The sequence below is a fragment of the Bos javanicus genome, chromosome 3 (assembly GCF_032452875.1).
Source record: "Bos javanicus breed banteng chromosome 3, ARS-OSU_banteng_1.0, whole genome shotgun sequence".
Classification (NCBI taxonomy): domain Eukaryota; kingdom Metazoa; phylum Chordata; class Mammalia; order Artiodactyla; family Bovidae; genus Bos; species Bos javanicus.
This window is the reverse complement of record NC_083870.1, coordinates 29,325,891-29,339,530: the sequence shown is the minus strand read 5'-3', so window position 1 is coordinate 29,339,530 and position 13,640 is coordinate 29,325,891.

Sequence of the window (13,640 nt, the reverse complement as noted above, 5' to 3'; positions counted from 1 at the left end):
TGAGTCGTTGCCTGTGCTTGTGCTGACCTCCTTTAGGATGGACTGGTTGGATCTCCTTGCAGTCCAAGGGACTCTCAAGAGTCTTCTCCAACACCACAGTCCAAAAGCATCAATTCTCAAAAACTAGAGAAGAGAAGCCATCCTCTTGAGTACCCAAAGCAAAAGATAGGAAAATGAGTAGAAAATAGATTAACACTCCATATAATTCATGGGCTTCCCAGGTGACTCAGTGATATAAAGAATATGTTTGCCAATGCAGGAGATGGCAGGTTCAATCCCCAGGTCAGGAAGATCCCTTAGATATAATGGCAACCCACTCCAGTATTCTTACCTGGAAAATCCCATGGACAGAGGAGCCTGGAGGGCTACAGTCCATAGGACTGCAAAGAGTCAGACACGACTGAGCAACATAATTTTTATCCACTCTTACAATCCAAAACCCTGTTGAGATGATTGATGGAGTCTCCTCTGAGACCCTAACCCATATATAGAGCCACCTGTTCCACACACAGCTCCTTCCAGCAGGGACACTACCCTCATTCAAAGTTTGACTGTCTCCTGCTTTTCACTCACGTCCTGCTGAACTGAAATGTTGCTTTCTCAAAGGACTTATTTCAGTCTAATTTAAGCCACCTCTCCCTCCAAGTGTCCATCCTTTCCCTTCATTTCAGTTGCTCAGTCGTGTCCAACTCTTTGTGACACCGTGGACTGCAGCATGCAAGGCTTCCCTGTCCATCACCAACTCCTGGAGCTTGCTCAAACTCATGTCCATAGAGTCAGTGATTCCATCCAACTATCTCATCCTCTTGTCTTTCTGGTCCCTGGCCAGTGCCTTCACCCCTGTCTCATGCGCGCTCCCCCACACCCCCCATCCCACATGGGCGACTGCCTGCACCCCCTTCCCCATCTGGGACCAAACCGGCCTCACCTCACGGGGATGTTGTAGTGCATCCCCAGGCAGAGTAGTGCCCTTGGTCTCTGACCCTGGGCTGCTGTCCAGGGACCCTTCAAAGCATTTATCATAATGTTAACCTTTATCTGCATTTATTTACCTTTTCTCATTAGACTGTGGCCACCAGGAAGTAAAGAACCATGTCTGTTCTGCTTAGTTCTCTATACCCAATTAAGTACTTGATATTAATTTATCTACTAAAATAATGAGGTTAGGACTACACCTATTACTCTTTAGACTTTTTTCTAGTGTATTCATCAGTTCAGTTCAGTCACTCAGTCACGTCCAGCTCTTTGTGACCCCATGGACTGCAGCATGCCAGGCTGCCCTGTACATCACCAACTCCCAGAGTTTACTCAGACTCACGTCCATTGAGTCAGTGATGCCATCCAACCAACTCATCCTCCATCATCCCCATCTCCTCCCGCCTTCAACCTTTCTCAGCATCAGGGTCTTTTCAAATGAGTCAGCTCTTCACATTAGGTAGCCTAAGTATTGGAGTTTCAGCTTCAACATCAGTTTTTCCCATGAACACTCAGGACTGATCTTTAGGATTGACTGGTTGGATCTCCATACAGTCCAAGGGACTCTCAAGAGTCTTCTCCAATACCACAGTTCAAAAGCATCAATTCTTCGGTGCTCAGCTTTCTTTCTAGTCCAACTCTCACATCCACACATGACGACTGGAAAAACCACAGCCTTGACTAGGCGGATCTTTGTTGGCAAGTAATGTCTCTCTGCTTTTTAATATGCTATCTAGGTTGATCACAAATTTCCTTCCAAGGAATAAGTATCTTTTACTTTCATGGCTGCAATCACCATCTGCAATGATTTTGGAGCCCCCAAAATTAAAATCTCTTACTGTTTCCACTGTTTCCCCATCTATTTGCCATGAAGTGATGGGACTGGGTGCCATGATCTTAGTTTTCTGAATGTTGAGCTTTAAGCCAACTTTTTCACTCTCCTCTTTCACTTTAATCAAGAGGCCCTTTAGTTCTTCTTCACTTTTTGCCATAAGGGTGGTGTCATCTGCATGTCTGAGGTTATTGATATTTCTCCCAGCAGTCTTGATTCCAGCTGGTCCTTCATCCAGCCCAGCATTTCTCATGAGGTACTCTGCATATAAGTTAAATAAACAGGGTGACAATATACAGCCTTGACGAACTCCTTTTCCTATTTGGAACCAGTCTGTTGTTCCATGTCCAGTTCTAACTTTTGCTTCCTTACCTGCATATAGGTTTCTCAAGAGGCAGGTCAGGTGGTCTGGTATTCCCATCTCTTTCAGAATTTTCCACAGTTTATTGTGATCCATACAGTCAAAGTCTTTGGCATAGTCAATGAAGCAGAAATAGATGTTTTTCTGGAACTCTCTTGCTTTTTTGATGATCCAGTGGATGTTGGCAATATATCTGGTTCCTCTGCCTTTTCTAAAACCAGCTTGAACATCTGGAAGTTCATGGTTCACATACTGTTGAAGCTTGGCTTGGAGAATTTTGAGCATTATTTTACTAGCATGTGAGATGAGTGCAATTGTGTGGTAGTTTGAGCATTCTTTGGCATTGCCGTTCTTTGGGATTGGAATGAAAACTGACCTTTTCCAGTCCTGTGGCCACTGCTGAGTTTTCCATATTTGCTGGCATATTGACTGTAGCACTTTCACAGCATCATCTTTCAGGATTTGAAATAGCTCAACTGGAATTCCATCACCTCTACTAGCTTTGTTCGTAGTGATGCTTCCTAAGGCCCACTTGACTTCACATTCCAGGATGTCTGGCTCTAGGTGAGTGATCACACCATCATGATTATCTGGGTCATGAAGATCTTTTTTGTACAGTTCTTCTGTGTATTCTTGCCACCTCTTCTTAATATCTTCTGCTTCTGTTAGGTCCATACCAGTTCTATCCTTTATGAGCCCATATTTGCATGAAATGTTCCCTTGGTATCTCTAAATTCTTGAAGAGATCTCTAGTGTTTCCCATTCTATTGTTTTCCTCTATTTCTTTGCACTGATCACTGAGGAAGGCTTTCTTATCTCTCCTTGCAATTCTTTGGAACTCTGCATTCAAATGGGTATATCTTTCCTTTTCTCCTTTGCTTTTCACTTCTCTTTTTTTCACAGCTATTTGTAAGACCTCCTCAGACAGCCATTTTACTTTTATGCATTTCTTTTTCTTGGGGATGGTCTTGATCCCTGTCTCCTGTACAATGTCACGTACCTCCATCCATAGTTCATCAGGCACTCTGTCTATCAGATCTAGTCCCTTAAATCTATTTTTCACTTCACTGTATATAATCATAAGGGATTTGATTTTAGGTCATACCTGAATGATCTACTGGTTTTCCCTACTTTCTTCAATTTCAGTCTGAATTTGGCAATAAGGAGTTCATGATCTGAGCCACAGTCAGCTCCCGGTCTTGTTTTTGCTGACTGTATAGAGCTTCTCCATCTTTGGCTGCAAAGAATATAATCAATCTGATTTCAGTGTTGACCATCTGGTGATGTCCATGTGTAGAATCTTCTCTTGTGTTGTTGGAAGAGGATGTTTGCTATGACCAGTGCATTCTCTTGGCAAAACTCTATTAGCCTTTGCCCTGCTTCATTCTGTACTCCAAGGCCAAATTTGCCTGTTACTCTAGGTATTTCTGGAGAAGAAAATGGCAATCCACTCCAGTATTCTTGCCTGGAAAATCCCAGGGGCAGAGGAGCCTGGTGAGCTGCCATCTATGGGGTCGCACAGGGTTGGACATGACTGAAGCAACTTAGCATGCATGCATGCATTGGAGAAGGAAATGGCAACCCACTCCAGTACTGTTGCCTGGAAAATCCCTGGGATAGAGGAACCTGGTGGGCTGCCGTCTATGGGGTTGCCCAGAGTCAGACATGACTGAGGCGACTTAGCAGCAGCCAGATGTTTCTTGACTTTCTACTTTGCATTCCAGTGCCCTATAATGAAAAGGACATCTTTTTTGGGTGTTAGTTCTAAAAGGTTTTGTAGGTCTTCATAGAACCATTCAACTTCAGCTTCTTCAGCATTACTGGTTGGGGCATAGACTTGGATTCCTGTTATATTGAATGGTTTGCCTTGGAAACAGAGATCATTCTGTCATTTTTGAGACTGCATCCAAGTACTGCATTTCAGACCCTTTTGTTAACTATGATGGCTACTCCGTTTCTTCTAAGGGATTCTTGCCCACAGTAGTAGATATAATGGTCATCTAAGTTAAATTCACCCATTCCAGTCCACTTTAGTTCGAACTGATTCCTAAAATATTGACATTCACTCTTGCCATCTCTTGTTTGACCACTTCCAATATGCCTTGATTCATGGACCTAACATTCCAGGTTCCTATGCAATTATTACTCTTTACAGCATTGGACCTTGCTTCCATCACCAGTCACATCCATAACTGGGTGTTGTTTTTGCTTTGGCTCCATCTCTTCATTCTTTCTGGAGTTATTTCTCCACTGATCTCCAGTAGCATATTGGGTACCTACTGACCTGGGGAGTTCATCTTTCAGTGTCCTATATTTTTACCTTTCCATAGTGTTCATGTGGTTCTCAAGGCATGAATACTGAAGTCGTTTCCCATTCCCTTCTCCAGTGGACCACATTTTGTCAGAACTCTCCACCATGACCCATCTGTCTTGGGTGGCCCTACACAGCATGGCTCAGTTTCATTGAGTTAGACAAGGCTGTGGCCCATGTGATTGGTTAGTTTTCTGTGACTGTGGTTTTCCTTCTGTCTGCCCTCTGATGCCGTCTCTCAGCACCAACCATCTTACTGGGGTTTCTCTTACCTTGGACATAGGGTATCTCCTCTCAGCTGCTCCAGCGCTGTGCAGCCACTGGTCGCCACTCCAGTGGTGTTACATACAAATGTGTAAATCGCCCTCTAAGTTCTGCTTTAGCTGCATCCCATAAAATTTGAAAGCTGCATTTTTATTTCAGTTAAAAGTATTATTCTAACTTCACTCTTCAGTGATAGGTAGTTTAGAAGCATGTGGTTTACTTCAAATATCTTGTTTTCCTAATTGTCCTACTAATTTCTATTATAAATACATGGTAGTCAGAGAACATCGTATGATTTGAATCCTTTTCATTGTCTTGTTTTATGGCCTCATACGATCTGTCTTTGTAAACACTTCATGCACATTTGAAAATAATGAGCATTCTGCAACTGTAAGATGTTGATTTAATAATATCAACTAAGTTAAGGTGGTTGACAGTGTTCAGATCATTTGTCTTTACTGATTTTTGTCTAGTGGTTTAATAAATCACTAGAAGAGATTTATGCTTCATGTGTTTTGTTACTAGACACATAAGCATTTACAATTATGTTTTCCTAATGAGTTGATATTATGAAACATCCCTCCTGTCTCTGCTTTTGGTCTTGAAGTCTGGATCTGATTTGTTCTACTTAAACTGAAGTGAAATAGCTTAAACCCCAACTTTCTAGCTCATATTATCTCTTCAATCTCAGTATAAAACTGAAAACAGCATGAACCAAAACGATTCCTCCTCCTAATGCAGAAAGGAGAGGTGTGACCAAGAGGCTGGCCCATCCCCCGCCTTCATCCCTGATGTAACACTCTCTCCCTGCTCCACATGCTTTGCTCGTAAGTTTCTCTATTAGATCAGGAAACGCAGCTCTACTCGTTTCCTGCATTTTTATGCCTTCAACTGTATTAAACTTGGGCTTTCAATAATGTATTAAAAGAAAAACATTTCATGGCCCATAAAGCAAGATTGGAGGGCTTCCCTCATAGCTCGGTTGGTAAAGAATCCCCCTGCAATGCAGGAGACCCCGGTTTGATTCCTGGGTTGGGAAGATCCACTGGAGAAGGGATAGGCTACCCACTCTGGTATTCTTGGGCTTCCCTTGTGGCTCAGCTGGTAAAGAATTCACCTGCAATGCAGGAGACCTGGGTTCGATCCCTGGGTTGGGAAGATCCCCTGGAGAAGGGAATGGCTACCCACTCCAGTATTCTTGCCTGGAGAATTCCATGGACAGAAGAGCCTGGCAGGCTACAGTCCATGGGTTGCAAAGAGTCAGACACGACTTTCCCTTTCCAGTAGTTAAGACTCCTGCTTTCACAGAGAGTCCCAAGCAGGATAAACCCAAGGAGGAGCAAGACATATAGGAATCAAACTGACAAAAGTTAAAGACAAAATGCTAAAAGCAACAAGGGAAAAACGATAAATAACATACAAGGGGACTCCCATCAGGCGATCAGACGCATTCTCAACAAACTCTATAAGCCAGAAGGGAATGGCATGACATATTTGAAAGGGAGGAATCTACAACCAAGAATACTCAACCCAGCAAGACTCTCCTTCAGATTTGATGGCGAAATCAAAAGCTTTCCAGACAAGCAAAAGTTAAGAGAATTCAGCACCACCAAACCAGCTTTACAACAAATGCGAAAGGAAATTCTCTAGGCAAGAAACAAGAGAAGGAAAGACCTACCTACAGAAAATAAACCCAAAGCAATTAAGAAAATGGTAATAGAATCATACATATTGATAATTACCTTAAACATAAGTGGATTAAATGCACCAGCCAAAAGACAGACTGGCTGAACAGATGAAAACATGTTCATCTTCGCACTTCCACTTACTACATCACTCTGCTTGACCCCCCTCCCCCCATAAATTGTATGTAATTATTTCATATTGTTAGGTTAATCATGTTCCCATTATGGCTTGCAATTGTAATTATCTTTTATTTTTTGTCTCCTATCGATTGTGAAAACTGATTAACATCTTTCACTATTATGATTATGCAACTATTACTTAATACCACTGTATCATGATTGGTCAACAGAAAAATAATAGAATTCTATATCACCAAAGTGAAAGTGAAGTCACTCAGTCCTGTCTGACTCTCTGCAACCCCTTGGACTGTAGCCTACCAGGCTCCTCTGTCTATGGGATTTTCCAGGCAAAAGTACTGGAGTGGGTTGCCATTTCCTTCTCCAGGGGATCTTCCTAACACAGGGATCATACCCGGGTCTCCTGCATTGTAGGCAGACGCTTTTACTGTCTGAGCCACCAGGGAAGTCACCAAATAATAGAAAAACCTATAGTCACTTTTTAAAATCCAGATGCATATAGAATTATCTTGGAATTTTTTTGAAAAATACAAATGTCCAGAGCTTTTTTTGCTGGAGATCCAGATATTTTTGCCAGAGCTCCAGATAAGTTTCTAATGAGCAACCATGTTCAAAAACAACTGAACTATATGAGCATCTTTTTATCTAGTTTGCTTTACTTCTTCTATTTCATATTCAGTGCTCCCATTTCATTTAGTTTGTTTTTTCAATTTCTCCATCTCTTCCTTTTTTATAGCCTTTCTCAAGCCTTTCTCAAGCATAGTATAAAAACCCTTGTATACCTATATATAAATAATGTGTATAATGCATATTTTAGAAAACTTATGAATTTTTGCTTAACTAAAAATTTACGACTTTTTGATTCCACTTGTTTGACTTAATATGAATGCTAGATTTCTAATTAAAAAAATAGATATACACACAAGTGATAAAGGTTTACTGTGTAGCACCGGGAACTATAGTCAATATCTTGTAACAACCTATAATGGAAAATAACTTCAAAAATAATGTGTGTATATATGTAACTGAATCACACAAAAAAAATCCTACTTTTTAAAATTTAGTAATGTTTATCTTTTTGCCAGTTTTTCTAAATGTCCTAATGTCTAATAACAATATATGAGATATAAAAGTTTAAATATATTTGTGTAGGATATAAGATTAATATAAATTAATATAAGTAGAAATCTATATTTAAATTATTAATGACATTCAAGATGCTCCTATTTTCTGCACTTGATAAAATATTCTCAGATAAATATTAATATGTCTCACAGTGATTATATATATATTTTCTTTTCCCTTATAGTTCTTATTTTTGCTTTGTGTATCTTTGTTTCTTTGTTCAGTGTCTAATGGTTTATGACATCTATCTCTGAATTGTACCTTTTATCATTAAAAATGTTTCATTTAAAAATTTAATAAAAATTGTAAAGAAATTGGCTAGTGAATGAAATGCAACACATCAGTGGAGAGGACAGCTTGAAAATTATGAAATGTTGGCTTACTCTTCTGTTTCAGATCAACAGTTCCAAGACCTACTATAAAAGAAGAAAAATCTTAAATTTTGTATATGGAATAAAACTTTTAAAAATAATTACTAAAAAAAGACTCCATGCTTCCACTGTAGGGGACACAGATTCAGTCCCTGGTCAGGAAACTAAGATCCCACAGGTGTGAGCTAGTTCAGTTCAGATCATATTTACTGAACACCTCCTATGAACCAGACACCACACCAGCATGAAGATCCAAAGAACTCATGGGAGAAAATGACAGGAAAACAAATACATGTGGAGTGTCATCGTGATGCTATTTTAGGCTGCTATAATGAAGAACCACAAACTAGGTGGCTTAAAAAACAAATACTTATTTCTCACAGTCTGGAGGCTGGAAGCCTGAGATCAAAGTGCTAGCATGGCTGGGTTCTGATGAGGGCCCGCTTCCACACTGCAGACAGCACCTTCTTGTTGCCTCCTCCCATGGTGGAGAAAGCTCTAGACCCTTCACTACCTTGTAAGAGCACCAGGCCCATTCATGGTGTCTCTACCCTCATGACCTATCTTCCTCCCAATGCCCCACCTCAAAACACCATCACCCTGGGGGTTGCATTTCAACTTATGAGTTTTAGAGGAACACAAACATTCAGCTCATCACTGGAGCTCTGCAACAAAATCTAGAGGAGGGCATTGCAGAGAGCAACCTAAAGGAAGTGATGCTTGGCTAAGGCAGAGTAGGAATTAGCCTGCTGAAAGGAGGCAGAGAGGCATGAAAAAACAATGTGTGCAAAGGTATGAAGACAAGACCTTGGTGGCTTGCATTTCTGGACCTTAAAAACCAAGTCAGGGAGTAGATGGGGATGTGAAGGTGGCAAGAGGTGAAACTAATGGAGGCAGCCAGCAGCCAAAAGTATTAAGAACCTATTCATATATCCTTGGACAGAAAAGTGTGCATTATATTTTACAAGAAAATATAAACACAAGGGTTTTAAGCAGGGAGATTACAAAGTCAGATTGACATTTTGGATAGTTACTTCTGGAAGTAATTTAGAAGATGAATCTGAGACAAGACTGGTGGCAGGGAAATCAGCTGTGATTTAATATTGTGATTTAATTATTGGATATGTAACAGTATTACACACCCATGCCTTTCCCATGGCACAGTGGGGGCACTACACTCTTTGACCTTGGACTTGATTTGGCCAATGGGATGCTAGGAGACATGGCACAAGCAGAGTTTTGAAATACTTGTGTGGTTGAGCTAACCCCCTGGTGCTCCTGCCCGCACTCTGCATTCCTCTGGTAATCTATATTGCCGGAAGGATGACAGACCAGTGAAACAGACCTAAACCCAACCTGCGGCTGAAGCAAGTCCGCTCAAGCCTATCCTAGATCACTGAACCATAGTCAATGTGTAGGTGCCTGAGTAAGGAGTAAATGCTGGTTGTGAGCCACTGAGTCTTGGGTAGTTTGCTGTAAGAATTATTGCTTCAATAGCTAATGGATATACCAGTTAAACTATGGAAATTGCTCAGTAAGAAGATAATGAAGGCTTAAATTAGGGTAGTGGCAGTAAAAACAAGAAAGAGGTGAACTCATGAAGTCCCTAGGAGGCAGAATCTAAACAATGGGGTAAGTAATTGGATGTGGCCTGCGTGCGTGCTAAGTAGCTTCAGTCGTGTCCAACATTTTGCGACCCTACGGACTGTAGCCCTCCAGGCTCCTCTGTCCATGGGATTTCCCAAGCAAGAATACTGAAATGGGTTGCCTTTTCCTATTTCAGGGATCTTCCCAACCCAGGGATTGAACCCACATCTCTTGAATCTCCTACATTGGCAGACAAGAGTCTTTACCACTGGTGCCACCTGGAAAGTCCAATATCCTCCCTAAATCAACTCCTTTTCTGAAGTCATCCAGAGTGGGTTTCTGTTGTTTAGAGTCAAGAGCCCTGACTAGTAAAGAAACCAGCAATAGGGGAGATGCAAGGAATTTGGAGAGTTGACTGGGGGACTGGTTCTCTGGCTAGTCAGAGGAGAGAGCAGTAAACCTTAGGAGAGGGAATCTAGCAGCCCCTGACCCACAGTGGTAAATCACTAAAATTGTTATCACTTTTAGTCACCTGGAAGGATGAACTCATTAAAGCAAAACTTTGAAGACCATATTGTTACTTGCATAGAACAAAATGAGGGACATGAGTCATACGGGCTTAGGAAGCATGGTTTTTTCCTAAGAGGATTGGGCAGTTTTTTAAAAATGACATGCTTAAATCGCTAAATTTTCAACCCATAGGCTGTCTAATACTGTGCTCTTATCTACACTGCTTTGAGGCCAAAATAGCTGAAAATCAAGCACAGAGTTGCACTGACAAACTTCAGTATCTATTGAATTGACTAAGTTCCCTAGGTATATTACGGGAAGGCTAGAATATCTTTCAGGAAAGATTGACCCCCCCAAAAAAAAATTATAATAAAGATGTTTGGGGAAATCTGGACTCGTAGAACCCTGAGCACTGAACCCCCTCCATCTCTCCCTTGTCAACTGAAACACATCCCCACCCTGTCTGACGCCTAACTTGAAGATGTATAACTCCCTTCACACCTTTTAGCCCAGAAGGAAGCCAGCTCTACTCATGCCTTTCCTTGCTCCATCATTTCTTTTTCTTTATTATGGCACGTAGGATCTGTTTCCCATCCAGAGATTGAACCCACACCCCGTGCAGTGGAAGCTCAGAGTCCTAACCACTAAACCACCACGGAATTCCCTCCCTCGCTCTATAGCTAAAGTCAGACCCCAGCACAGCCTGGAAGTAGGGGGCAGGTGGGGAGGGTTGGGAATAATTACAGTTGACCCATGAACAACACAGATTTGAACTACATGGATCCATTTATATGCAGATTTTTTTCAGTAGTATATACCACAGTGCTGCAACTCAGCAGCTGGTGGAATCTACAGATAGGGAAGAACACAGAGAGAAACTGTCTACATGGAGGGCCAAATATATATGTGGATTTTCAACTGTGCAGAGGGTCAGTCCCCTACCCAAGGGCTGTTCAAGGGTCAATTGTACTTATAAAGTTAAACCTTCATCAAAAGAATTTCAGACTTAGATGGGGATTATTAGCACTCAGAGCTTTAACTAGGGAGTGCTCTGGAGACCCTGGTGGCTCAGACAGTAAAGAATCTGCCTGCAGTGCGGGAGACCCAGGTTCAACCCCTGAGTCTGGAAGATCCCCTGGAGAAAGAAATATTACCCACTCTAGTATTCTTGCCTGGAGAATCCCATGGACAGAGGAGCCTGGCGGGCTGCAGTCCATAAAGAGTTGGACACAACTGAGTGACTCTCACTGGGGACCACATCTGTGGAATAGAAGGGACAGAAGCAGAGGTGGGCAGAGAGGCTGAGCTGGGCACACCCCCAGCAGAGGCTTCAGCCAGCTCCACTGCAGGCTTCGGAACTGAGATGGCCATTTGGAATTGCACAAAAGTTGGGGCCAAGTGTCCAACTTTGACTAACCTTGGCTGTGGTTGCTCCAGGAAGCGGGGTGACCCAGGGCAGCAATGTTTTCTTCATCCCTGAGGGGGTTGCCAGCTGAGGCCCACTGCCAGCAACTCTCCCAGCTGCTGAGGAAGCAAGTCCTTCATTCCTAAGAGGGGAGGGCACTGCATTCTGGGAGCACATAATTTCACATCATTACTTAATCAGGAGTATGCTCACCAGAAATCAGGAGTCAGTGTCCCAGCTCCAGTCGCTGTAAGTGGTCCTAATGGCCATGTCAGTTGTTGACTTAATCTGGATTCAACAGTGCTTCATGCAAGATGAAATTCTATGGAATGATGGGGAAAAGAATTCGAAAACTTAGTGATATAGAAATGTTGTAGAGGATGTATCATGTATGATGCACCCATACACCTATCCTATCCCCAGAAGATCAAAAGGCATTGCCGAGTAGATTACCAGCATCTCCAAAAAGCAATTTCATGACCGATTTCCATAAACCAATGATACATTTAGATGCAGAGGAAACAGGATCCTTGATTTTAACGGAAAAGGAAAGCTACAGAGTGGAAGCAGTTGATTTCAGGCACTCAGCTGCCAAAAGCAAGATAATCATGGTAGTTACAGTAGACTGCAGGCCTGGAGTCTGACCTGAATTGGTGGGGACTAATTGACTATGTTGTAATCCATCATCAGCTTTCTCTGTAGGCTGCATCTTCAGCCTCCTCTCAGCTCTGTGTCATTATATGACTAGCTCATGGCCAATGAGATGTGCAAAGAAAGATAGGTAGGCCACTTTCAGGGAAAGCTTTTTTCTTTTTTTTGGCTATGCCACACAGTATGTGAGATCTTAGTTCCCCAGCCAAGGATCAAACCCATATTAAAGGGGAGTGGGGGGTGGGGAAGATGCCATACTCACTCCATCCTATGGCATGAGACATGGTCTGGGGTCGGGCAACACCTGAGGCAGGGTAGAGCAACAAGGTAAGAGTCTGGATCTCTGGACAACCTCTTTATTTTCTGACCATGCTGGGACTTTGTTGCTGTTCATAGACTTTCTCTAGTTGCAGAGAGTGGAGGTTACTCTCTGCTGCGGTGCACCGGCTTCAGTAGTCGTGGCCCACAGGCTTAGTTGCTCCAAGCATGTGGGATTTTCCCGGACCAGGGATCAAACCCTCTCAGCCACTGGACCACCAGGGAAATCCATGGACAGCCTGTTAAAGCAGAGTTTCCATACCAACCCTAGACTGCTCACCTTTAGACAATGGCATGAGAAATGGGTAAATTCTAGATAAATCTCTGTTTGGGGTCTCTCTAATACCCAGAAAAATCTGTATGCTGTCTAGGATAGGATATCTGTATCCTATGCAACTTCCCTAGTAGCTCAGTCAGTAAAGAATCTGCTTGCAGCACAGGAGACCTGGCTTCAATCCCTGGGTCGGGAAGATCCCCTGGAGGAGGAAATGGCAACCCACTCCATTATTCCCTGAAGACTCCCATGGGCAGAGGAACCTGGCAGACCACAGCCCATGGGGTCACAAGAGTCAGACTAAACCACCACCATCTATGCTGTCTAGATGCTGGTACCTAAAAGTGTGGCACTGATTTAGAAGTAGCCAGAAAGAATCATTTCATGCCAAAAACCAGGGATGTGTGTTATGCCACCAAAACATTTGGTCAAATTGTCACCTACAACACCTTGAGAGGTGTGAATCCAGCCTGTGGTTCTGGAAACAATCAAAATATTTGGCTTTGATTTCAGTTGCTCAGTCATGTCCAACTCTTTGTGACCCCATGGATTGCAGCACGCCAGGCTTCTCTGTCCATCACCAACTCCTGAAGCTTACTCAAACTCATGTTGGTGATGCTATCCAACCATCTCATCCTCTGTCGTCCCCTTCTCCTCCTGCCTTCAATGTTTCCCAGCATCGGTCTTTTCCAATGAGTCAGTTCTTTGCATCAGGTGGCCAAGGTATTGAAGTTTCAGCTTCAGCATCAGTCCTCCCAGTGAACATTCAAGACTGATTTCCTTTAGGATTGACTGGTTGGATCTCCTTGCAGTCCAAGGGACTCTCAAGAGTC